The following is a 10827-nucleotide window of genomic DNA, read 5'->3' as shown; positions in this document are numbered from 1 at the left end:
GGAGGGTTAGCTAGTCTCATTGAGTGCGCTTCTCACCGTGCACTGGTGTACTGCAGAGAAGCAAAAACCGCGGAGTAGGCATTAATTATCCCTTGGGTAGTGATTATTATAGTTTATTCTGTCTAGCTTGCCTGCACATTTGCAGCACATCCCTGTGCTAAGGGGAAAGCACTCGTTCAGAGCGAGGAGTGACACAGTAGACTGCGATATCCTGGCGGTACCTTTTTTCAATTCAAAATTTACCAAGGATACTTCGGTGTTACATAAACGTTTATATGCACTTTTTTGTAAGTTTATTTATTTGTGCCAACTAATTTGTTTCTGTCACTTTTATATAGATGTGAACAAATTAGAACTAACTTTGCAGGAGCAGTGGATGGAAGCTTGAGAAGGAACCTTAGTGAGTTCGGCGATATTGTTTTTAAAGGGGCCCTGCAATGACTTTTTTACTAATTTTAATTTGCACCGAACCTGAGCGCACTGAACGTAGTAACCTAGTGAAACTTTTCTTTTCTCGAAATTCCCTTTATTTCAAAAGTTATAGGCAAATTAAAATTACAAAAACAAGCAAAAAATAACCTCCCTCATGACGTCCTTGGCCACTTGACAGTGGCCGTGAACTAGAGGAGAAGTAGTGAGCTCATCGAGCGCTCACGGCTGCTGCACTCCGAGTCGACGGCGCGAGAGGGCGCCATTGAAGCGTGTTCTGGAGAGGCTGTATGCGGCGGGCAGCCAGAGCGGCTCTCATTGCATTTGCCGCGCGATTAAATACTACTTCGGCAGGACACTTCAATGGCCACAAACGACAGCAAACACGGGGTAAAGGTAAGTTCAGAACGGGAGCCACTTCGCACTGCCATACAGCCAAAGGGCTAAATCGCCAGCCAAGCCCGCGCCGAGAGCCTTGGGAACGCTTGGAACCGGTCGGATCCTCGAGCCGGTATAGGACCGCAGCGCCGCCGCGTACATCCAGGACCTTTCCGTGTCGGCACCTGATCCCACTATTCCTTTCTAGTATGCGCCGCTATTTTCCACCGCTTGGTGGCGGGTATATCGGCGGGTCGTTTCTTGTTTCCGTACTTTATAAACTGCATTCGTTTCTTTTTTGATCTAAAATACTGAAGAAAAGCTACTTTTATAAATAATTGAAACGGTTCGCGCCACTTATATTTTGTATTTCGACTAAAAAGAAGGTTTGAGCGGGTCTGACCAGTAGGAAGCCCAGGACCAAAGACGTCACATTTTGCGCGCTTTCGGTACCGCGGGTCGCCCCCGTCGGTGGAGGAGGTTTCCGCGTCGTCCGGTTAAAATATGACGCACTGATATTTAGTTACTCTTTCTGTGCCCGCTGGCTTGCCCGAACCCCAAGAGACGTGGAAACCGCAAAAAAGGTGGACGCTTAAATATGATTGCAGGGCCCCTTTAAGGGGCAACACTACCCAGAAAAGTCGACGTCTGTACCACTTGCTAGATTTCAATCAAATTTGCAGTGAAATTTTAAGTGAGTGGCAAAACCATCTTTGCCAAATTTCATTGTCCTATGTTAATTCTGAAATTTGTTACGAATGTTACAATACGGAAGCCAGTTGTCGCTTAGGAAAACTATAGTTTTAAAATAAACTAAATATTTGTGATTTTTGTGTGTAATATAGTCGGGAATACCCATGGCACATACCCAGCTACTTATTTCGCTATATTGCATTGTTTTTCATAAGTATTACTTCATAAGAAGATTAAATGTTCTTTTTATGTATGCGCTTTTTTGCAAATGTAGTTTTTTTTTTTAGCATAAAAGAATGTTAAAGTAGGAAAACTAACCAACGAGGCATGTTTTTCACAAAGCTATATCCCAGAAAACCACCTAAGTATAATTCTCTATTGTGTAATAGGAAAGCGAGTTTTCCTAATGTGAAATTTATGCCCAAAAGTGGAACATAGAAAAATGCGTTCAAAAGGCTTCAACCTCTACCTTTTTTTTAGCACCGGTAGGTCGAAAATCATTTATAAAACATTTACTATGCAGTGTAAACTAATGAAACTTTTTGGGAATGCTCTCTGGATGTAAATATGGCATTTTTCACTGTCAGTTTTTTTTTTTTTTTTCAGATTTTTTTTTTTTTGGGGGGGGGGGGGTAGTGTTTGTGTTTAAGTATTTTTCACATGCCGTTTTTGTTATAAAATTCTACACATAAAATGTAATCAATGTTCATAATCAAATGACAAATGCTTTGGTTTTTATCTGAATTATAAATTAGAGTTTTATTACAACCTCTAGAACTTAAAGGAAACATTAATTTATGTGCTCAGTTTATTATATTTTTGAAGTGGGATTCAATACCTAAAATGCACGCAGCTCATAGCTCACTCAGAGTTCTTTGTGCCAGTTACCTCTGCGTCCACAAGAAGATGCCTTCCAGCAGAAAGTTTTGCACTGTCCTAGATGTTGAATCACTGTGGAAGCTGCTACCAGGATGTGGTAATTTTCAGGATACAGACCAGGTCTGCAAGCACTGCTTTGGGCGCCTGGAGGCACTCCTATCCTCATCTGCCTACACACCTGAAGTAACGACGAGACATTTCTTCAGGAAGAAAAAGCAGCTAATGATCTCACCACGTGTGTCCAACTTTCCAAAGTTTCTTCATTGAAGCCAGCATCTTCCATTCAGAAACTGCTCGGAAACTCTTCTGGGTAGAGAAAACAGGCAGAGATTGAAAAGGAAGTGTTGACAAAAATACAGTCAAGTTCAAGTACCGCCTGTAGAAGAACCAGTACCCCTGGACAGATCGAGGAGGAATGTGGTGTATGCACTGGTTGACAAAGAGACTTTAGACAAGCTCAAGAGGCTTGTTTGCACCCAAAATGGGTACAGCACACCCCGCAGCAAGAAATCTGCACCTATTGCGCCAATGCCAACATGTGTGTTTCCGCACTCGAAAGCACAACGGGTAGCGAGAAACTAATAGAAAGCTTGAAAGTGCCTTGCCTTTGCCGCTTGCCATCCACAAAATGTTTCTTGGGTCAATGTAAGGGCTGCCCGATGGGTGACGGCTTTACCGCGGATAGTTTGGGAGCGACCGACAAAGGTGAGGTCACATTTGCTTTGTGGGAACGCAGCGACCTAATCAAAAAGACAATGCCCCAACCGAGGTTTGTGAAGAGCTCGGCAAAGGGGCGACCAAATGGATTTCTCTTGATCATGTACGTCGCATTCAAGCCGCGGCTATGCATAAGGCAAAGGAATGTGAACAAAGCTGGGGCATAAATCCATTTGGAGTCCGGGGCAGGGGACATACAATGTGCAGTGGCAGCCATCTTAAAAATAGCTTCCCATATAAAAAATATAAAACAAAACAAACAAAAAAGAAAACAGGCCTAGCTTTATATACAGCAGGACTGAGCATCATGGTTTCGAGTGTCGGTGATGTACTTATCATAAAAGGTTGATTTGGGAGTCGGTTTTTTTATTACAAGTAAAGGTTTAAAAAAATTGCAATACCAGTTTGTCAGTGAGAATATTTAAAATACACATTGATGGTAAGTTACCTGTAGACTAAAAACAATTGCGTATGTGAACAGTGTTTGAAAAGTGGTGCATCTGATATGTCCTTGGTAGATGAGAAATTCAGCGAGCGCGGATGGCCGTACAAGCATTGAGGCCATCGGCCTTGGCTGCGCATGCGCCGAAGCGTTATCAAAAGTACAAAGCTGGCGCTCCAGGCAGAGCGTCTACGGGGTTCTTAACCTTTCGCCGACTGTGTGCTATATACTCGCTTGGCCCCTGAGCTAACAGTGCAGTGCAAAGTTACGCGCTCCCCCCACCGATCAACCGCCTCCCTTTCATCACCTGACTAAATACTTTCCCTATGCGAGGGTGTGGGCGGGTGCATGATCGCGAGGCAAAAGGAAAACGTATGACTGGTCCAATGAGCAAGTAGCTTCTTTCTACCGCGAGCTGTCAAGTTAGGGGTGAACCAAGTGGACACTACAGGCAGGAGCTGTAAGAAATTGATCGGATGAACTTGTCGGGCCAACCAGACAAGCTTTTTTTTATTTGCCACATCCAAGACTGATCCTTTCAAAGGTGCTAGTGCTTACACAGTGTTGCACGTACAGGAAGAAACTGAGACTGACAATAGCGTTTCTTTTAATGTTATTGCGTTTCTTTTGACGCTTTGTGTCCTGAACTTGTGTGACCATGCATGCAAGCATTCGTGTATGTGCAGCGCTTTGGGCTTTCGAAGCAAGTTTCTCGACTCTGACATGTTCCTTTTTTCGTCCCTGTCCAGTTTGCGCTATTTTAATCATGTTAGGTAATTATTTGTATGGACGATTAACTAAAGAACCGTCCATGAGCAGTGGTGGTCACCCTCTGAAGAGGTTGTGGATTAGGTAGGAGGGAATTACACGTTCGCTTTTGGACAGTGCGGTTCTGCGAAACCAATTCACACCAAGTCGTCGACACAACCGATCCGCGGACCATAACACATGTCTCACCACCCCACACCCCGGAAGATGGATGTCGGAGACTGCCCAGTCACTGCCGGCTTCGGCTTTTCCTTCACGCGTGACATACGCGCACATTATTGAGAGCTTGCCACCTATTCTCTCTTTTATTATGTCTTCGCTGGTTGATATGGATCAATAACAAAGAATATAAGAAACTTTTTCATAGAGGACATTGATGACGGCAATGCATCCATCAGGAAGAACAAAAGAGTAACCTCCGACGTTTGCGTTTATTCGGGCAACTCTTGTCCCAGTTGTCATAAGCAACCTCCTGCCTTAATGTCCAGCTTGTCAACAGATCCACCCTCAACTTATCTCTTACATGTTCTTACATGTAGGAGGGTGGTGAGGTGGGCTAGTTGTTAAGACTTATACATGGTTAAAGTCAGCGAGCAACGTGAGAAACCTGTAAAAGAATACAGAAGACAGGAGAGACGCTGAACTCGCGACTCACTATTTATCCAGAAGAGAAGAAGTGACTCTAGCGTGCGGAACAGTGGCTTCAGCGCATTGAGGCATTTAAAAACAAAACTTCCTTTTCAGATAGAGTAACATAAGGACGGATCACACAGTGCTCTCCCCCAGACTTTGTGTAATATACGCCTTGTAAATTTCTCTGGAGAGTTTTTCCTTATATCCTCCTATGATAGTGGTGCTAAACAGGTTTGGAATACATGTACAGGCTTGATAGTGTGGAAGCAAGTGGCTCCCCACCGTCGACCTCATAGACAGGTTATGTTCATGTAGCCTATCATTAATGCATCTTCCTCTCTGTCCCACATACATCCTACCACATGTTAAGGGAATGCTGTATACTACGTGTGAGGTACAGTGCACCAACTGTATAGCATGTTCCTTGTTACATTTCATTCGAGATACTTTGCCAAATTTAAGTGCACCTTAGAACAAATCTGGTTCTTTTTTGAGGTGCTGAAAAAAACACTTGAGCTTGATATCTTTGGGCAACCTGTTTTAATTTGTGTGATACCTCGTGCAAGTATAGAACCACTAATACCCATTTTTTTCCCACTGCACTTACTAGCTTCTCCTTTTACTTTTTTAACCTAGGATTGCACAACCTCATTCAAAGGGAACCCGGATCCAGGTTCCCCGCAACTAACCCCAAAGCTACTTTTGTAGTAATTTTGTGTGACGGGTTAATCTTCTATAATTTTGTATAGGGACAATAGCGACGTCTGGGAAACACAAGAGTCTCGGGGAGAGGGGAGTAACCATTCCCCCTCTTCTTTCATGGTGGCTGGAGGCGAGACAGTTATCGTCATGACCTGTCAAGGATCTTAGACGCGTGCATCACAAACGAGGCATTAGCGACAGCCACCAGGTGCCCTTTGCTAATCGCTTGTTTTAAAATTCCTTTTCGTGTCTTTTTCAGCAAGAGATTGGTTTGTCTGATGTGATACTGCTCCCCTGAACACGAATAGACCTAGAAATAAGGGCCAAAATTTCGTTGTAGTATCCCTTTAAATAAACTAGCAGTACTAATTCTTTGTCTGCTTCAACACAGGGTCTTTCAGCTCATGCAATTTTTTCATCGGTCTGAGCCAGACCACTTGCCTTTGAAATAAGCTGCAGCTTACTACCATAACAGTCATCAAACTTCCTACCTGCAGTTTCGCAGGCACTTCTTGGTGCATCACTGGCCAAAGTGGGGCCCAGCCGCCTGGATTATCCAGAGGGCCAATCCAAGTTGCAGGCCTTAATTGACACCGACAGATGGATCGTGAAGCACTGTGCGTGCTTGATGATCAACCTAACCCGTTCTGTCAAACAAGAACGCACACCCAGGCAAACAAGTGAGGACATGTGCTCATTGTAACGACGAATAAATAATACCATTGATAGGTATATGCTTATAAAGCTACGAAAAAATACTTTTGTAAGGCGGATGAGCTCGTTCCAAACTTCATCGCTCAAACCAGGCTGGTGCACTCTGATGTGCTTACCTTTCATGCCTGCAAGCTCTTGAACCAGCTTCTGCCCTAAAAAAAAGAAAAAATGCTGAGCTAGTTGTTACCTTATTTGTGGGCACAACACAGAAGGGTAGAAAAAGCCCCAACTTACAGTTGGCCAGTTGCTTTTCCACTTTGCTTTTAAGAAAGCAGATATTTGCTTTAGGTGAAGCCGAGTGCTCTTGCTCCAGTTTGCATTGCTGCCTCCAATACTGTGCTTCCTTTAGCGCTTTGTTGACCTCCACTGATGATACTAAGCCCTCTTCAGAGCCCGAGGTACTGTCCAGCTCATGCCTGATCTTTGGATGCCTGCACATACAAATATGTTTTGATGAACGCTTTGCCTGAGCCGTTGAATAACAATATTTAACTAAGTATGACATTACATAATAATAGACCGATATCACCAGCCAGTTTTGTTATGCTGCAGCAATGCATTGAGGGAACTTTAGTCTTTTTACAGATGGGACGACCTCGCTGAAGCACTGCTCGTGCAGAGCGTGACATGGCATGAGGCGTCTCAAGAACTACCGTCTGCCTCCTCTGAACTAGAGTTATAGTGGTGTTATGCACGCGCCGAGCACTTGATGAGCCTCAGAAAAGTCATAGATCAAAGCGGCTAGGAATATTGGCATGTTCCCAAAGGGCAGAACGCTAATGAGAAAGGTTGAACTCATGCTGACAATATGCAATAGTTACGACGCAGGACTATAGCACAATATACGTGGGTACCCTAGCAAAAATTCCCATAGAGAATTCCCATAGCCTATCGGTTTATTGACACCTATGGGGTGTATCGGCCTATAGGTGTATCGGCCTATAGGTGTATGGGCCTATAGGTGTATGGGCCTATAGGTGTATGGGCCTATAGGTGTATGGGCCTATAGGTGTATGGGCCTATAGGTGTATGGGCCTATAGGTGTATGGGCCTATAGGTGTATGGGCCTATAGGTTTATGGGCCTATAGGTGTATGGGTCTATAGGTGTATGGGTCTATAGGTGTATAGGCCTATAGGTGTATGGGCCTATTGGTGCATTGGCATATAGGCCATCTGCATGAGCACAAAGGGTATGGTGTGCCTTTATACATTTTATTATGCAAAAAAGGGTCTTGGGGTACACTTGCTCCTGTTATGAAGGCATCTTGACGCTGAACACTGTTACAAACTGAGTCTTGAATGTGCCAGAGCATAGTAGCATACTTCTTGCTTGAAATCCTGAAATGAGCAGCAGAACAAACAAAGAGTTAATCGACGGCATGACAAAGGTGGAGGATGATGTCACCACAGAAAATGATTAAGGCTAAAGCCATTCGATAGATGACTCGAGCATTTTTAAATTTCAGACTGAAGAAAATAAAATTAAGAGGCTGGATTTCCTTTGTTTTCTGTCTTCATCATGAGCCTAACTGCCTTCAAAACTTCTGACCGTCAACCTTCTGAAGGCGTCAACCTTCTGAAGAACCTTGAAATTAAATAATGTAAAATTAATATCAGCTTTATGTTTGTGGGATTCCTAACAATGCTTCATTTAGTTTGGTCAACAAATACATAGTAGGTATGTAAACTCGGATCAATTCGGGAAAGTCAGGGGATCGAAGTTTGCCTTAACAGTACCATCCAGTCCACTTTCATAACTTCGAAATTAGTCACATGCTGTCACGCGTTTTATAAAGATGGCTATTTTTGAACCATTTTGACTGCAAAGGCATAGTGGCTCTGCATGAACCAAATACTATGGAAGTGTAACTTCTCAAATGAAATTAAGTATGATCAATGTAATCAATTTATAGTGGGACCACTTCAGTCCACTGATAGACCAGTATGACATTTTCTAAAGGAACGGATTGAAAGTAGCATTAAGGAATTTAGTAAGTGTGCTCTGTTGACATAAGCTACACTTTCTCGGACCACACCCGGAGTGAGTGACAACTTTTCTCTATGCGACGCACAGTTCCAAACATAAGAACAGGTAAAGCAAGCACAACTAATTAAAAAAAATAGCTTAACAAGCAAAAGTGAGCCGAGAAAATAGGGAGCTTTAGAATAACGAGCGCTAATTTATCTCGCGTTACGGACGGCAAAAGCGTTTCTCTGCCTAGCACCCAAAACGCAAGCATCTCACACTTAAAACGCCACCAAGATGTTGCGATAGCTTTTATTTTGAAGTTAGAATGTTATACCTTTAAAATTAAACAAGCTTATCGTCTGGAATAACATTTTTATAGTTGTTTTATACTCAATGCCGCATGTTTCAGTCACTGCCAAGCTGCTCTGTTGTACTTCCGAGGCCACGACGATCCACAACCCCGGCATGTTTACATTTCTGCCGCGATCGCAAGTACACGCGCTTTGATAGCTTTGAGCTCTGAATCCAACGGTATATTACATTTTCTGTACGCTATGACTATACCAATCGCGGTCGCCAAGTGCGACTCACGTAGTCCCAAGCGGGCGGCGGGCGTCGAAGACGCGATCAACGGAATGTCGTGGGCGCCGCCATTTGCGGTATCCACGATATTTCCGAGAAATAACGGGCCCCAAAGCCCAAGCCCCAATGCTCGTTTTGGGTCTGCGCATTCGCACTAGCGACGACGTTATTTATTCGAGGTTGCGGACGTCATTCTGAAACTCCCTAATGTTCAAACTTCAACGCGTCTACAATGCAAACAAAGACCAAAAGCATGCTTACCAACTGTGTTCAGGTGCTCGCTAGACTGTCGCGTCGTGGGTCTTCCAAGCTCTTCTTGACCATAATCAACATAAGAGGAGACTTCACAGATAGGTAAACTTAAATAAATGAGCACATTTCCATGTCTAAAAGCATTTTCGTCCCCTGAAACACACCCGACGCACGACAAGACAATGTCGGGGTAAAAAAAAGTCTGGCGTCGCTAGCGATGGGGTGCTGTAACTAGTACGAGCTCGATAGGAATAGATAACTGGGCAAGTTGGTGAGAATTCATGTTGAGAGACAGCGCGACCGGGACGAGGACAAAAAGACGAAGAAAACACAGGACAGGCGCTGTCCTGTGTTCTCTTCGTCTTTTTGTCCTTGTCCCAGCCGTGCTGTTTTTCAACAATATGAGCTCCTCACAAAATCAAAACCGAAACTGGTTGAATCGCGATGCAGGCTGCCATAAAAATGTCTTTACAAACTTAGGAATAAAAGAGGGTGAATACAACTATTGTTATAAGCACATGAAAAAAATATGTAAATCATGACTAGTACCGGCTTTCCATTTGTTTTGGGTGAAATGGAGTAGGAAGTAGATTTCTTTGTTTCAACCCATCAAGATATTTTCTTTATTTTTCGTGGAGATTACTTTTATTTACACTTTCCTAACAGTATTTTATTAGTAAATTATTTTGACGCACCAGGCTCTCAAGTTTTATTTAGAATATTGCCCTAAAATTCATTCAGAAAAGCAAGCATTTCATTATGCTATTTTCCTCTAAATTGTGACTGTACGTGAGTCTCTTATTCTAGCATTATTTCAAGCTACAAAACTATATGAATTTTTATAACCCATTGATTTACAATGATGGTGTGTTATGTAACCTGGGCTTAAACCATTTTTGCCATTCGAAAATATTGAGGAAAAAAAAGCGTAACATTGTCGCATAATTAACTTGACTGATGTACTTTTATGCATGCTGTTCTTGTGTGGACACATTTTTTGCATTTGGAATAGATATTTGCATCACACAGCCCAGGTTACATAACACATGCATCAAATGGGCCGGTGTATTTCTGACACGGACTATTCTGACAGACATATGTCTAATTTATTCCTGTTGTTCAAATATAGACATGCACAATTGGTACATTCCTATTGAATGATTCAAGGTTTCCACTAGTCAAGGAAGCATTCCTATTTGGCCAACAAAACTTTTGGTTTGACTTATGAAGATTCCTAATTGTCCGATAAAGTCCTTATGGGACCAGTCTAAGTTTCTATGGGACCAATAGGAATGCCTATTGGACCGATCAAAATTTCTATAGGCCCAATAGGCATTCCAATGGGACCGGTACACACTCCTATGGTACCGATACACACTCTTATGGGACCGATACACACTCCTATGGGATTTATACACACTCCTATGGGACCGATACACACTCTTATGGGACTGACACACACTCCTATGGGACCGATACACATTCCTATGGGACCAATAAAACTTCCTATGGGACCGATACACACTCCTATGGGACCGATACGCACTCCTATGGGACCGATACACATTTCCTATGGGACCAATAGAACTTCCTATGGGACCGATACAGATTTTTATGGGACCGATACAGATTTCTATGGGACCAATGGAAATTCCTATTGGACCGATA

General features: G+C 43.1%; 1 long non-coding RNA gene across 1 annotated transcript; it reads right to left on the bottom strand.

Moving 5' to 3' along the window:
• Nucleotides 1-7552: 7552 nt before the first annotated feature.
• Nucleotides 7553-9342, bottom strand: LOC115310285. Its single transcript, XR_005717955.1, has 2 exons — nt 9169-9342; nt 7553-7694 (listed from the first exon to the last, which is right to left on the bottom strand). It is a non-coding gene; the product is annotated as an uncharacterized LOC115310285 (long non-coding RNA).
• Nucleotides 9343-10827: the final 1485 nt, after the last annotated feature.

Source organism: Ixodes scapularis, unplaced genomic scaffold (assembly GCF_016920785.2).
Source record: "Ixodes scapularis isolate PalLabHiFi unplaced genomic scaffold, ASM1692078v2 PGA_scaffold1__304_contigs__length_218370807, whole genome shotgun sequence".
NCBI classification, from domain to species: domain Eukaryota; kingdom Metazoa; phylum Arthropoda; class Arachnida; order Ixodida; family Ixodidae; genus Ixodes; species Ixodes scapularis.
The sequence above is the reverse complement of the archived record's forward strand: the minus strand, read 5'-3'. Positions and strand labels throughout refer to the sequence as shown.